This window comes from Stegostoma tigrinum, chromosome 21, assembly GCF_030684315.1.
Source record: "Stegostoma tigrinum isolate sSteTig4 chromosome 21, sSteTig4.hap1, whole genome shotgun sequence".
Taxonomy (NCBI): Eukaryota; Metazoa; Chordata; class Chondrichthyes; order Orectolobiformes; family Stegostomatidae; genus Stegostoma; species Stegostoma tigrinum.
Window position 1 is genome coordinate 7,378,005 of NC_081374.1, and position 16,366 is coordinate 7,394,370.

A 16,366-nucleotide genomic window follows, 5' to 3' on the forward strand; every position below is an offset into this window, starting at 1 on the left:
TGATGAGGGTAGTGCCAGTTGTTATGCTTTACATGGACTTCTGATATGCCTTTGACAAGGACCCACATGAAAGGCTTGTCCAAAAAGTAACATACCATGGGATCCAAGGCATGTTGGCAAAATAGATCCAAAATTGGCATGCACATAGAAAGCAAAGGTGATGACGGGGAATGTTTTTGTAATTGGAAGCCCGTGACCAGTGGTGTACCATGGGGCTCAGTTCTGGAACCTTTGCTGTTTGTCATGTGCATTAATGACTTGGATGTGCATGTAGGAGGTATCAATAGTAACTTTGCAGATGACACGAAAATGGTGGTGCTGTTGATTGTGAGGAGGGTGGTCTCAGGCTGCAGTTTAATATTGATCAGCTGCTAAATTAGGCAGAGCAATGGCAGATAGAATTTAATCCTGATAAGTGTGAGGTAATGTATTTTGGGCAGTCTAATAAAGGAAGGATATACACATAGAATAGTAGGTCCCTGGGGAGTACTGAGGAACAAAGGGATCTTGGTGCGCAAGTCCACAGATCCCCTAAGGTGTCAGCACAGGTAGACAGGGTGGTGAAGAAGGCCAATGGGATGTTTGTCTTCGTTAGCCAGGGCATACAATGTAGGAGCAAGAAAGTCTTGTTGCAATTTTATAAAATATTGGATAGAACATGTGTGCAGTTTGGGTCACCACGCTATCTGAAAGACATGGCTGCACTAGAGACAGTGCAGAGGAGATTCACCAGGATTCTAGAGTGGAAAGCCTCAGTTATGAGGATAGACTGTATTCCTTGGAACAGAGGAGGCTGAGGGGGGTATCTGATTGAAGTTTACAAGTTATGAGAGGCTTGGACGGAATAAATCATGCAGAATTATTTTTCCCAGTCTAAGACCAGACAGCATAAGTTTATGGAAAAGAGTCTGTGGTTTAGAAGAGATCTGAGAAAAAAAGTGTTTTCACTCAGAAGGTGGTAGCCAAATGCAACATGCTGTCTGAAAGGGTGGTGAAGGCAAGAAGTCTCGTAACATTTAAGAAGAATCTGGATGACAACTTAAAATGGAGTCCATAGACCAAGTGCAGGTTTCATAGAATCCTTACAGTGTGGGAACAGGCCATGCAGCCCAACCAATCCACACCAACCCTCTGAAGAGTATCCCAAACAGAACATAGAACAGTACAGCACAATACAGGCCCTTCAGCCCTCAATGTTGTGCCATCCTATTATCCTACTAAGACCAATCTACCCTGCATACCTTCCATTTTACTATCCTCCATGTGCCTACCCAAGAGTGGCTTAAAAGTCCCTAATGTATCTGACTCCACTACCACTGCCAGCAGCGCATTCCACACACCCACCACTCTCTGTGTGAAGAACCTACCTCAGACATCTCCCCTATACCTTCCCCCAATCACCTTAAAATTACGCCCCCTCGTAATAGTCATTTCCACCCTGGGAAAAAGTCTCCGGCTATCTATGCCTCTCATCATCTTGTACACATGCAATATGCTGTCTGAGAGAATTGTGGAGGCAAGTACACAGACCCACCTCATTCCCTGTAATTCCCATGGATAACCCACCTAACCTGCACACCTTTGGACTGTGGGAGGAAATCAGAGCACCCAGAGAGGATGTGTAAACTCCACAAAGACAGTTGCCTGTGGCTGAAATTGAACCCAGGCCCCTGGAGCTGTGAGGCAGCAGTGTTAACCACTGAGCCACCGGAAAGTTTGTTGGTGAGAGATAATGGGAACTGCAGATGCTGGAGAATTCCAAGATAATAAAATGTGAGGCTGGATGAACACAGCAGGCCAAGCAGCATCTCAGGAGCACAAAAGCTGACGTTTCGGGCCTAGACCCTTCATCAGAGAGCTTCAGGGTCTAGGCCCGAAACGTCAGCTTTTGTGCTCCTGAGATGCTGCTTGGCCTGCTGTGTTCATTATTTTGGAAAGTTTGTTGGTGTTTGTTGGTCATCATAGACATGGTGGGCCAAAGGGGCTGTTTCTATGCTGTATGACTCAATGGCTCTATGATTCTATATGGCCTTTAGTGTAATGTCCAAGATTCCTCCCTTTTTCCATGCTCATTCTGGACAGGAGTCTTCTCTCCACTGAGGTAAGAAATATGTGATCAGGGGTTATATCATCAAGAATTCCATGTCTCTCATAATGCCATATTCCTGGCTTTTCCAATCAATTTTAGTGTCTATAAAACACAGGATTCTGTATGATTTATTATGTGTTTCGTCAACCTGCTGTAACACCTTTGAATATCTGTGCACAAACATTTCCAGGTCTCTCTGTTCTTCCACCAGCTTTAAAATTGTAACAATTAACTCACATTGTCTCTCCTCAGTCTTCACACTAAAAAGTAACTTTATTGTCATAACATTCTGTGTTTACACCATCTATCATGTGTCCACTCATTTCACGAATCTGTGTATATCCTCTTGAGGTTTGTTCCTTTCTTCCTCCCCTTTTAGCACATTTCAATTTTGTACGTCAATTCAATTTTCAAAATGTTCCCTGTATTCCCATTTCCCACAAACTAAAAACATCAACAGTCCTTCCTCAAAACTCTTAGGAGCACCACTGCACGTTTTCCTCCAACCTTAAAAAAACAACTGTTTTATCTTTTTTTAATTAATCCTTTAATTGATTTTGAACCAGGCTGTTTCAATCCTTTTATTCACAAATTTGCTGACAAGCCTTATTATTCACTTCACAATGTCAAAGTCTTGTAACCGTGTAAACTTTTCATTAATGCAAAACGTAAATACATATATCAAAATAGAATTTACATTATACAACATGTAGATCATTCCTCGCTTTATTATTCGGTGTGGATAAATCGACCTCTGAATACATTCTTGTTAAGCAGACAATCAAAGTTTATCGGGGATAGAATTTTGAACGCAAATAGAGCAGCCACAATCTTATTGAATAGCAGACCAGGCTCAAGGGGGTGATCGGCCTATTTCAGTCCTGTTGCACAGGTGAATGTAGCAGAAAGCTGCAACACAAAGGAACCTGGGGGAACCTGTACACAAGACACAGAAAGCTAGCACACAGGGGCAGCAGGTAATCAGGAAAGCAAATGGAATGTTGATCCTTATTTCAAGGGTATTTCTGAGGAAGGCTCATCAGACCTGAAACGTTAATTCTGATTGTTTCCCTTTCATTATTCATTCACAAGATGAAGGTGTCGCTGTCTAAACCAGCATGTATTGCCCATCCCTAATTGCCCAGAGGGGCAGTTAAGAATCAACCACATTGCTATGGGTCTGGAGTCACATGTAGGTCAGACCAGGTAAGGATGGCAGTTTCCTTTCCCAAAGGGCATTAGTGAACCAGATGGGTTGTTCCCAACAATCAGCAATAGATTCACAGACATCATTAGATTCTTAATTCCAGATACTTTAATTAAAAACAAATTCCACCATCTGCTATGGTGGGATTTGAACCCAGGTCCCAGATAACTGTCTGGGTCTCTGGATTATCAGCCCAGCAACAATACTACCAGGCCATTGCCTCCCCATATCATGAGCCTGCACTTGTTCACAGATACAGCCATACCTGCTGAGCTTTTCCAGCAAACCTATGCTTTTGTTCCTGATTTACAGCATCTGCAGTTCTTTCAGTTCTTATTTCAAGGGTCTTGGAGTGAAAGAGTGGGGACATATTTCCGTAACTGTATGAGGTGCTGGTGAGACTACATGTGGAGTACTTTGAGCAGTTTTGATCCCCTTATTTAAGGAATGGTTTTATTTCATTAGCGGAGTTCAGAGAAGGCACACTGGGATGATTCCTGGTATGGAGAGCTCATCTTCTGAGAAAAGACTAAACAGATTGGACTCTACTCTTTGGAACTTCGAAGAATGAGAGGTGAACTCATTCAAACATATTGGACTCTTAAGGGTAAATGCTGAATGTTTCGCCTCATGGGAGTGTCTAGGACAAGAGGAAATAGTCTCAGAATGAAGGGCACCAATTTAAGACAAGATGACAAGGGATTTCTTCTCTGAGAGAGTTGAGAGTCTTCATTACTCTTTGCCACAGAGAGCTGTGAGTACAGAGTCCTTGTGTATACTTAAGGCTGAGATAAATAGATCCTTGATCAGTAGCTGAATCAAGAGTTAAGGGTAAAGGGCAGAAAATTTGTTGAGAGAAATGTTGGATTGGCTGTGACCCTACTGAAAGACAGAGCAGGCTCAAAGGGCTGAATGGCCTCCTCATATTCCTATTTCTTGTGGTCTCTAATCTTACATAGACTAAATGAAATGGCACAACTGTGACAATTGAATTTTAATTTGACAAATATGCAGTATTCACTTTAGACATAAAAATAAATAACTAGTACTTTTGAAACAGTGACAGGTTTAGAATCAGTGGAATTCCATTGAGACTCGGGATTCAGATACATAAATCATTGAAATGGGATGCACAGGTACACAAAGTAATTCAAAAAGATTTTTGGAAGATTGTCATTTACATATGTACAACTGGAAACAAGGGAATAATGTGAGTAGTGCCTGTGAGTAGTTCTGGGGCCACGCATTACAAAACTTATTGACTTTTGAATGAGTGCAGTGTACATTTATGGAAATGATATCTTGACCATAAGGGTTAGAGGGATTTGATACTATCCACTGTTCAGTGGAGTCGAGATGGGTTGAGTTGTTTGATCAAATTTGTAAAGATATTAAGGAGAATGAATAGGGTGTTTTGAGAGAAACTATTTCAGATGTTTCTGGAATCTAGGACTAGAAAATAGAAGCAAATAATTTCAAGTCAGATCTTTCAGCAATGGAAGTAAGAAAACTGCAACATGCAAAGAGAGGTGGAATTTTGAAATTCTTTTCCTCGACTAACAATAGATCAATTTAAAGTGGAGATTGAGAGATTCTGGCCAGCCAAGGCTATCAGAGGATACAGGGTTAGGTCACAGATCAGCATTGGTACCGTTGAATAGCAAAATAGGATCAAGGGGCTAAACAGCCTCTTCATAATGTAGTGCCCCTAAATGGTAATATTTACAAGTTAAGCATTGATAAAAAGCTTTGGCTTGAGTCAGGGATATCTTGGGACACAGGAATTGGTTTTCCATGCATCAAAGTTTGGGATGAAATGCCCAGCTTTCAGCAGATCAATAGATCCAATGCAGCAAATACAGTTGAGAGCAATGTTAACATATCCTGTTGGGAGATGAAGAAGATCAGGCACTGCAGTGGTTTTACAGCCACTGCAATCATTAATGTTGTTATTAATTTTAATATTATTAAGCTGGAGAGGGTTCTGAAGAGATTTAACTGTATGTTGCCAGGTACGGAGGGATTGAGTTATAAAGAGAGGCTGGATAGAAACATAGAACAGTACAGCACAGTACAGGCCCTTTGACCCACGATGTTGTGCCGAACTTTTACCCTAAACCTAAGGTCTATCTAACCTCCACCCCTACCTTATACTATCATCCGTATGCCTATCTAATAGCCGCCTAAATGCCCCCAATGAGGCAGAATCCATTACCCTCTCGAGGTAGGTTGGGACTTTATTCCACTGGAGCATAGGAGTTTGAGAGGTGACTTTGTAGAGGTTCATAAAATAATGAGTATGGATAAGATGAATGGCAGGTATCTTTTCCCTACAGTGGGAGATTTCAAAATTTGGGTCACATTTTTAAGGTGAGAGGAGAAAGATTTTAAAAAGACGTGAGGGGCTTTGTTTTTGAATGGTGAGTAGTTTGTGTTGGAATGAACTTCCAGAGGAAGTGGTGGATGGGGGTACAGTTACGACATTTAAAAAACATTTGGATAAGTACAGGAATAAGGAATGTTCAGAGGTGTGTGGGCCATACGCGGGCAGGTGGGACTAGTTTAGTTTGGAATTATGGTTGGCATGGATCGTTTGGACCAAAGGGTCTGTTCGTGCTCTGTGACTCTATGACTCTACAAGTGAGCATGTCGAACTTCAAGCCTCATTCGTCCCATAGACTTCCAACAGTTAAGCACCTGGGTATTCCAAGAAGAAGCAATCAAAGTCACATTGTCACTCCATTCCTCCACTCCATTGTGGGGGGTTGGGGTGGGTGGGGTTTGGGTCTAGCAGTGAGAGGAGAGTGGTTGAAGGTCTATCAGATCCACTAGGGTGGAGATATAAGGATTGGTGGGGAGGGTGGGAAGGGTGTTCAGGGATGGAAGGTTAGGTCAGTTTCAGTTGGGTGAGGGGAGACATCGAGTGTGTTAGAGCAGATGAGGTGGGTTTTTAGGTCCTGGATGAGGTAGTGGAAACATGTTGGGTTGGATTTTCAGGTCCAGGCTAGTTTTCTTATGAATTTAGGATGTTTAAGAGCTAAGTGGAGGGTGTTGAAGAGTGAATGGTGAAGCCGGAATTCAGTTTAATATTTAACCAGGAGTTAGTCTAGGTTCATAATCCTCTAATTTTTTTGGGTAACTATTAACTTAATTGAAGCAGAACCCTCCAAACCTTTTAAATTCAATAGTTTCTTTCGGAGACTCCCAGACACAGGATAATTGCCCACCGGAATCTTTAGCTTTCCAGGCGATTCACAAGGGATCTGTTGCACCTGGGAGCCTGAAGGTCCAGTCTGTGCTGTTCCAGTGGCTATATGTCTACTGGCGCAATGTGTCAGGTCCACCTTTTGTCAGAGTTTTTGATACAGGGTCATTAACCTGAGATGCTAATGCAGTTTCTCTCTCCACTGATGCTGCCTGAATCTGCAGACTATTTCCAGCATTTTCTATTTCGTACTCAAAAATTTACAGTGTCTGCAGTTTCCTGCTTCATGAATTATTTTATAATATATTCCCATCATCAAAATGTCAACTCATCAAAAAGCAAGATAAGATCTAAAATGAGCAAGATGGCATACAATAACAGTGTGTTTATACTTACTCCACATCCTGTCGTCTGAGCACAGTTTTACTGCAGAGTACAAATTTTGCCAGCAGAAAGCCATCCTTCCCCAGACTGGTACATGTTGTTTGTCTGGAGAATATGCAGTCTTAGAATACTAGAGATGAAATGGTCTGTGCTATTATTGGTCATGTACACAGTACCCATGAGCGCCTCCATCTAATATCTGTGAAATGAATGGGGGTGGGAATTGGTTTCCTTGCTATTTCTTTGTAATCAGGCTTTTATTAAATATTTGCTCCTGACTGAAAAAGACAGTGATCTTCAAAGATGAAAAGAACTGTCCAAAACATAACCATGGCAACAGAAGAGTTTGCAGTTTAATGATTATTAATCTATAATGAAACTGTTAAGAGTGTTGAAAGAAAGGAGAAAGGTGTGAGAGATATTTTTAGATTTTGCTGTCATCCTGGCGTATTCTGAAACTACATCATGATTGTAAAATGAATGAAACTACAGCAGCTTTGAACATTTAGTTACCCTGTGTATAATGTATAGGCTCTACAGCATGGTCTGTTAAACCACTTGAAAGACTAAACAAAGTAAAGTGATTGATGGAAAGATAGATAGATAGATAGATAGACAGATAGATAGATAGATAGATACAGACAGACAGATGGGATGAACGGATAAAGGCAAGAAAGGAAAAAAGAGAGGAAAGAAGGAAGGGAGTTTTTGTTTATTTCTTTATTCATTCATGGGAGGAGGGCATCTCTGGCCAGGCAGCACTTATTGCGCATCCCTAATTGCCCAGGGAAGAGTCAACCACATTGCTGCAGGTCTGGAGTCACATGTAGGCCGGACTGGGTAAGGATGGCAGTTTCCTTCCCCAAAGGACATTAATGAGCCAGATAGGTTTTTCTGGCAATTGGCATTGGATACACGGTCATCATTAGATTCTCAATTCCAGATATTTACTGAATTCAAATCCTACCACCTGTCATGGATTCAAACCCAGGTTACCATAATGTTATCTGGGTCTCTAGATTCACAGTCTAGTGATAATTCTAGTATGCCATCACCTCCCCATCTAATGACTGTAATGAGGTCATTCAGCTGGGCCTCATAGAAATTGAGTTTCTTGAATGGAGCTGTTAATCTGGTTCAACCAGGGAGCTCTGGCTGACATATAAAAAGTGGAGGGTCACAGACACTGACACATTGGTACCTAACTCCTAATGAGGCAGTACTAAAGTTAAGATAACAAAGTGTGAAGCTGGATGAACACAGCAGGCCAAGCAGCATCTCAGGAGCACAAAAGCTGATGTTTTGGGCCTAGACCCTTCATCAGAGAGGGGGATGGGTAGAGGGAACTGGAATAAATAGGGAGAGAGGGGGAGGCGGGCCGAAGATGGATAGAGGAGAAGATAGGTGGAGAGGAGAGTATAGTTGGGGAGGTAGGGAGGGGATAGGTCAGTCCGGGGAGGATGGACAGGTCAAGGAGGTGGGATGAGGTTAGTAGGTAGGAAATGGAGGTGCTGCTAGAGGTGGGAGGAGGGGATAGGTGAGAGGAAGAACAGGTTAGGGAGGCGGGGACAAGCTGGGCTGGTTTTGGGATGCGGTGGGGGAAGGGGAGATTTTGAAGCTTGTGAAGTGCACATTGATACCATTGGGCTACAGTGTTCCCAAGCGGAATATGAGTTGCTGTTCCTGCAAGCTTCCGGTGGCATCATTGTGGCACTGCAGGAGGCCCATGATGGACATGCTGTCTAAGCAATGGGAGGGGGAGTTAAAATGGTTCGCGACTGGGAGGTGCAGTTGTTTATTGCAAACCGAGCAGAGGTGTTCTGCAAAGGGGTCCCCAAGCCTCCGCTTGGTTTCCTCAATGTAGAGGAAGCCACACCGGGCACAATGGATACAGCATACTGCATTGGCAGATGTGCAGGTGAACATCTGCTTAATATGGAAAGTCATCCTGGGGCCTGGGATGGGGGTGAGGGAGGAGGTGTGGGGGCAAGTGTAGCATTTCCTGCGGTTGCAGGGGAAGGTGCCAGGTGTGGTGGGGTTGGAGGGGAGTGTGGAGCGGACAAGGGAGTCACGGAGAGAGTGGTCTCTCCGGAAAGCAGACAGGGGTGGGGATGGAAAAATGTCTTGGGTGGTGGGGTCGGATTGTAGATGGCGGAAGTGTTGGAGGATGATGCGTTGTATCCGGAGGTTGGTGGGGTGGTGTGTGAGAACGAGGGAGATCCTCTTTGGGCGGTTGTGGCGGGGGCAGGGTGTGAGGGATGAGTTGCAGGAAATGCAGGAGACACGGTCAAGGTCATTCTCGACTACTGCGGGGGGGGGGGGGTGAGTTGCAGTCCTTGAAGAACGCAGCCATCTGGGATGTGCGGGAGTGGAATGCCTCATCCTGGGAGCAGATGCGGCAGAGGCGAAGGAATTGGGAATAGGGGATGGAATTTTTGCAGGAGGGTGAGTGGGAGGAGGTGTATTCTAGGTAGCTGTGGGAGTTGGTGGCCTTGAAATGGGCCTCAGTTTCTAGCTGGTTGCCTGAGATGGAGACTGAGAGGTGCAGGAAGGTGAGGGATGTGTTGGAGATGGCCCAGGTGAACTTGAGGTTGGGGTGGAAGGTTTTAGTGAAGTGGATGAACTGTTCAAGCTCACCGACACTCTCATCCGCCTAGCTGAACTCGTCTTCATCCCAAGCAACTTCTCTTTCAATTCCTCCCACTTCCTACAGACAAAGGGGGTGGCCATGGGTACCCGCATGGGCCCAAGCTATGCCTGCCTCTTTGTAGGTTACGTGGAACAGTCCGTCTTCCGCACCTACACAGGCCCCAAACCCCACCTCTTCCTCCGTTACATTGATGGCTGTATTGGCGCCGCCTCATGCTCCCCAGAGGAGCTTGAACTTCATCCACTTCTCCAACAACTTCCACCCCAACCTTTCTCAGAACCATTCTGAGGAAGGATCTCTGGACTCAAAACATTAACTTTGATTTCTGTCCACAGATGTTGCCAGACCTGCTGAGCTTTTCCAAAAATTTTTGTGTTTGTTTCTGATTTACAGCATCCACAGTTCTTTCAGGGATTGTTTTTTAAGGGAACAATATATGTTCCCTTTGAAATGGTATGTGACCTGTGAAGAATCTGGAGGTGGTACTGCCCCCATGCACCTTTATCCTTGTCTATTTTTTCAAAGAGGCCCTAATACAGGGAAATAAAGTCAGGTTAGCTGAGGCTTGTTTATTGTTCCTTGTGTACAGTGGCTTGCCATTGATTATTCCATATCCTTCGTGCTGAGTAGCACAAAAGTTTGTAAAAGAAAGGGAGCAATAAATGATTCATAATTCATTGAAGAATTTTTTCATTTCTCATTAAAAGAACAAAACTAACTCCCACCCCTCACCTCCTTCCTGCCCTAACACACTGTGTTGTTCCAACAGCTACTTGTTATATCTTAAAATGCAGGCAGTAGATAAATGACAATATTTGATTAATATGTTAATAACTTGTCCTGGCAACTTATGAAATTCTTTTGACTGCCTTCACTGCAGAATCTTGCTGAATTTAATGCTGCATCTTCCATTGATTCAGGATCATGATAGATTTTATTTTCATCGTACAGTGATACACAATTACTGTAAGTGAAGATTTGCATTAGTGCAGAGTAATAATCAGTTTGAATGGGTGCGTGCTATCAATTGTTCCATAATTAATCTTTCAAATGTCCTGCATCAGACCTGTAATTGTTCTGTCCTGTTAATGAGTTGTAATTTAACAATGATGTTTATCTCATTACAAACATATTTAAGTATCTGTCATTCAATCAAGCAACTGGAAACTGAATGGAACGTCACAGCTAATACTTGGTTGCTTTGTGAGTTTGCTTTGCCTTCCTTGCCAGCCATTATCATCCATAGTCTTCCATAATAATAACTAAGGTGCTCAATGTTAGCAATGAGGGAATCATCAAAGTCAAGTCCAATGTTGCCTTAAGCCAGTATTTACAGACAGCTGGGATTGGTTCACGGCCATTCCTATTGTTTATTCCTTCATGGGATGTGACCATCGCTGACAAGGCCAGAATTTGTTGCTCATCCCTAATTGATTTTGAGTTGAGTGGCTTGCTGAAGCCATATTAGTGTCAACTACATTGCTGTGGGTCTGGAGTCACATGTAGGCCAGACCAGATAAGGATGGCAGATTTCCTTCTCTGAAGGACATTGATGAGCCAGGTGGATTTTTACAACTATCGGTAGTTTCATCATTTCAGAATAGCCTTACTTTCTCGATCCATTGATTGAATTTAAAATCCATCTGTTGCCATGTTCCCCGTGGCTTTTTGGTTTATTAGTCCAGTGACATTTTATTATGTCACCATCTCCCCAAATATTAGTGAGATTCAGTGGATTAAGTTATCAGGGCAACTGCATAAACCTAGCTGTATTCCTTTGAGTATTGCAAATTGAGGTGTTTAAATGTTTAAAAAAACTCAAAAGGATCAATACGGAGAGCCCATTACTACTCGTGGAAGAAGCAGTGAAGTAATACAGAGGCATAAGCTGGGCGACAGAGGATTGAAATCAGGAAAGACTTTCTTTCATAGAAGTTGGCTAAAATCCAACTCCTCCTAACAACAAGGCTTTGGATCTCACTCAGGGATGATTAGAAATTTCAAGACCATGATTGATAGATTTAAGGTGCTGCAGATATTCTAGTTCTGGTATAAAATGTGGTTAAGCAGTTTGCCTCAGAGAGTATGTTAGGCTACCGATTGAAAGCAGTTTGGAAAATGGAATTGATAACAGTAAGGAAAGATTCAGAATGAGGAAAAACCAGGGGGCTCTCTTTTCTAGAAAAACGAAAGTTGAGCATCAGCCCAGTAGATGGCATTCAAATTGACTGCAGACTGAAACGGAATGATCATTGCTGAATCACCAATTCTTAAAACCAATCAATGTTTGTCAATCCTACAGAATTTATTGATGGATCAAATAAAATGTTTCGAAAGAGAGATTCAACAATTCCTGCAGGACACATTGATATCTTTCATTTTCCCTACGTACAAGTACAGGAATATTTACCTCGTGAAATCATTTTTTAAAAAATTGATGACTTAGCCTTTTCTGAGTGTGCACTTCCGTTATATTATTGATTTCAAAAGAGAAACAAAACTAAACCCAGAGTTGCAACAAAACGTGTGAGAGTGGGATTAACTGGAGTAAGTAGGTCTTGCAGCGAGCCAGCAGAGGGAAAAACAGGCTGAATGGCTTCCTTCTGTGTGTTGCAACTATTCTATGATTCTAAAGTGAGAACTGGCCTCCCAAACCTTAGTCTCTTTGATCTTTCCCTTTCTGCTTGGAAGGCTACATTGGGTCAGTTGTGTGGAATATTATTGCGGTTATAAATTAATGTACCATGAATGTGTAATGAGAGTCTCCGAGAGCTGCCAGATCTCTTTGTCAGAGGTCTTTGCAGATTTTTCTACAAGTTGCCGTGGTAGCTCTATTTTCAAGGTGAATTAAATAAACAGAGAAAAATAAACAGATGCATCTTCAGCACAATCATGCAGGGCTTTTAGATTTCTATCCTGCAAGGAACAAACACTAAATTGGCTGAAAGGGAGCAAAAGTATCAGGCACATGTTGTAGAAAAAAAAATGAGAGAACAAAAAAAAGAGGTAAGGATAGATAGAATGAAGAAAAATACTATAGAATGATTTATACCTAAAACGTAATGTTTTCCCTATTTTTCGAAAGATTACTTACAGATGTACGGACACCCTTAATATCTGTGACAAGTTGCTTGTTTGCGACATTGAAACTTTAGTTGGAAAACATTAACACATTGAGTGACCTTCGGGGTCAGGCAGAAATATTGACTATCTCGATGCGTTAAAGTAGCAGAACCTATTTCAGCAGTGGTAATGGAGATGAATTACAGCAGCCCCTCTCTCAGCACTGCTGCCAAAGCTGCTCCAATGAAAGGAAGATATCACTGGGCTCTGTGACACCAGGTTATTTATGTGGTGGCGGCTCTCCTCTTTCTGCAGTCGGCATTATTTCATTGCTCTTAATGAAGAAGTATGGAAACAGATATGGATTGTCAAACCCATGGGAACTCCAGAGAATAGGCCCAGGGAAACTGGTGATGCAAGGCCTGTGATTTTATTATTGTAAATGTAGTCATGCAAATAGAACTTAACAAATGACAAATTCAGCAATTAAGATGGCTGTTAGAAAGAGAAACAAAAAACATCAGAGCAGGAGTAGGCCATTCAGCCCTTCAACCTTTTTCACTATTCAATGTGATCATGAATGATCATTCAACACAGCCCCCTTGTGTCCAGTTTCTCCTTGTACCTGTCAATCCCTTTAGCCCTAAGAACTATAGCTACATCATTATTGAAAACATTGAATGTTTTGGCCTCAACTGCTTTCTGTGGCAGAGAATTCCACAGACTCCTCACTCTCCAGGTGAAGAAATTTCTCTTCATCTCAGTTCTAACTCTGTATCATTAAACTGTGAGCGAGTCTCCCAATCATCAGGAGCATCTTTCTACATTTACCCTGTCTAGATCTCTTAGAATTTTTCAGGTTTGTTTCAGGTTCCACTACCACATCCCACCGCGCACTCCCCCAACAAACACCCATTCTTCTAATCTCCAGTGAGTATAGTCCTAAGTGACCCTGTCTCCCTTTGTATCTCAGTCCTGCCATCTGATGAATCAGTATGGTATAGCTTTGTTGCACTCCCTCCATAACCAGGGCATCCTTCCTCAGAAAAGGAGATCCAAACTGCGCGCAATATTCCAGATAAGATCTCACTAATGCAGTGAACAATTACAGTGAGACGTTCCTGTTCCTTTAGTTGAATCCTCTTACTATTAAGGCAACATCCCATTTTATTTCTTCACCACCTGCTGCACCTGCATGCTTACTTCCAGCAACAGAGGAACAAGGACACCCAGGTCTTGTTGCATCTCCCCTTTACCCAACTCTACGATCATTCAGACAATAATCCTCATTCCTCTTTTTGCTACTAAAGTGGATAGCCTCGCATTTATCCACATCATTCTTCATCTGCCTTGCATTTGCCCACTCACTCAACTGGTCCAAATCACACTAAAACATCTGTGCATCCCCCTCACAGTTCATCCTCCCAACCAAGCTTTGTGTTATCTGCATTTGCCATTTACAGATTTTACATTTAGTTCCCTCATTAAAATCATAAGATGAATCCAATAGTTGATTTGGTTTTTCAAACACAAAGCAGTGTATTTATGGCACCGGATTTGGCCCAACATGTCTATTCTTGGTAGTGACAGGTTTGAATATCAAGGAAATGTAATGAATCAGATACAATTCTGAAGTGAGAACTGGCTATGGACTGTGGTAAGAGAGTAGGTCATTGGGTTCTTCTGTTGAGGTGGGACAGGTTGATTGTGCCTTAAGGTCTTAAGGTTGTGGTATGACATGAAGAGGATCAAATGGAGCCGAACGGCAATACAGGCATAGTTGCTGGAGAAGAAGTTGCTGGAAAAACTGAAAGAACTGCGAATGCTGTCGATCAGGAGCAAAAACAAAGTTGCTGGAAAAGCTCAGCTGGCCTGGCAGCATCTGTGAAGGAAAAAACAGTTAACGTTTCGGGTCCGGTGACCCTTCCTCACCGGACCCGAAACATTAACTCCGTTTTTTCCTTCACAGATGCTGCCAGACCTGCTGAGCTTCTGCAACAACTATGTCTATATTGCTGTTCTGCTCCATTTGAGCCTCTTCATGTCATACCACAACCTTAAGACCTTAAGGCACAATCAACCTGTCCCTCCTCAACAGAAGAACCCAATGACCTCCTCTCTTACCACAGTCCATAGCCAGTTCTCGCATCAGAATTCTATCTGATTCATTACATTTCCTTGATATTCAAAACCATCACTACCAAGAATAACTTGCCTGCATCACTTAGTCACCTTACTTAATAATTTTGGAAGATATATTTATGACACAGAGCTGCGTGGGATCTTTCAACCCCATATTTTAATCTAATCCCATTCCTAAATCACCTCTAATCTGATTTGCTCTGTATTAATCCATCAAAATTGTCTTCCTGCTCCCACTCATTATCCAATCACTCCCAATGGTTGTGCAAGGATGGGATTGGCAGTGAATTTCTCTCTGTAAAAGGGTTCATTGGTATTACCAGGTCTGGGCGCACACACTGAGGTGAGATGATCAACATTTACCAGCTCCCTGTGGAACTGTACCCCAATCAGAGATGACCCCAAGTTAAAAGCAAAGGATAGCAAAACAGAGAAGGGGGAGAAAAATGTGAAGAAAATAAAGAGATACAAATAAAGAATATAATTATAAAGACCTCATGCTCGAACACGGGACAGGGATGGTTAATTTCTTATTGGTCTCAATGCTCTGACAAAGCCTGTTAAGTTGTGAGTCAGACATTAAGAGGAGGGCTCAGCAATAGTCTAATCACTGCTCTTGCAGAGATTGCTCACTGTTTGTGTGGGGTGGCTGTTCTTAGAGTTTGTTGGGATTCAACTAACGGATCCTACTCTCTGCCCCCAATGTTGGTTCCAATCCCACTGAGAGACCTGCATGTAAAAACTGGGCTGATGTTCCTAGTCAGAGGGACCTTGCTGGTGGGGGTGCTTACTTTCAGATGTGATGTCAGGCTTTTCAGCTGAATGCACAAAAGCATCATGGCACTATTCCACATTGCAACAGTGACTACTTTTCAAAGTTAATTGGCTTTAACGGTTTTGAGATATGATGGTAATAAAGAAGGCATTTGAGAAATGGAAGCGCTTGTTTCCTTAATAAAAACTGAAAGAACTGCGGATGCTGTAAGTTGGGAACAAAAACAGAAGTTGCTGGAAAAGCTCAGCAGGTCTGGCAGCACCTGTGAAGAAAATATCAGAGTTAACGTTTTGGGTCCGGTGACCCTTCCTCAGAACTGATGGTAGCTCGAAAAATATCGGTTCATATGCAAAAAATAGGGAGTGGGAATTCTGTGGGGCAGGAGCAGGCTTAAACAATGGGTCTGCCCAGACAGTCCTGTTTTTGGATTTTTGGAAGAAGGGAGAAGCAAGCTGAGTGGCACCAGGGGACTATCAGCTTGGAGGTGGTGGGAGGGAGGTCACCAGATGAAATGAGGTCACTTACCATTGATGATAAAATGACCTGATGTGTCATGGTGGGATCATGTTCCAGGAGTTGATAGGAGGGGTATCTGAGAGCTGGCGCTCAGCCTCTGCAATATAGCGGTCAGTACAACAGACTACAACAGCACCACCCTCATCGGCAGGCTTAATAGCAAAGTCAAGTCCCCCTCCCTATTTTTTGCAGAGAAACCGATGTTTTCCGAGCTACCATCAGTTCTGATTTTTTTCACAGATGCTGCCAGACCTGCTGAGCATTTCCAGCAACTTCTGTTTTTGTTCCTTCTTTCCTTTTTGATTCATTGAAAGATAAGGAGAGAAGATATAAAT

At 42.7% G+C, this 16,366-nt stretch overlaps 1 protein-coding gene across 3 annotated transcripts in view; it reads right to left on the reverse strand.

The window, feature by feature from the left end:
- LOC125462683 (cyclin-dependent kinase 18-like) overlaps positions 1-6,996 on the reverse strand; it is a 181,461-nt gene extending 174,465 nt beyond the window's left edge. For all 3 annotated transcript variants that reach the window (XM_048552919.2, XM_048552912.2, XM_048552915.2), the window contains exon 1: positions 6,898-6,996. The gene's annotated coding sequence lies outside the window, so the exon portion shown is untranslated. The remainder of the gene's footprint in view (positions 1-6,897) is intronic.
- Between the last annotated feature and the right edge of the window lie 9,370 nt (positions 6,997-16,366).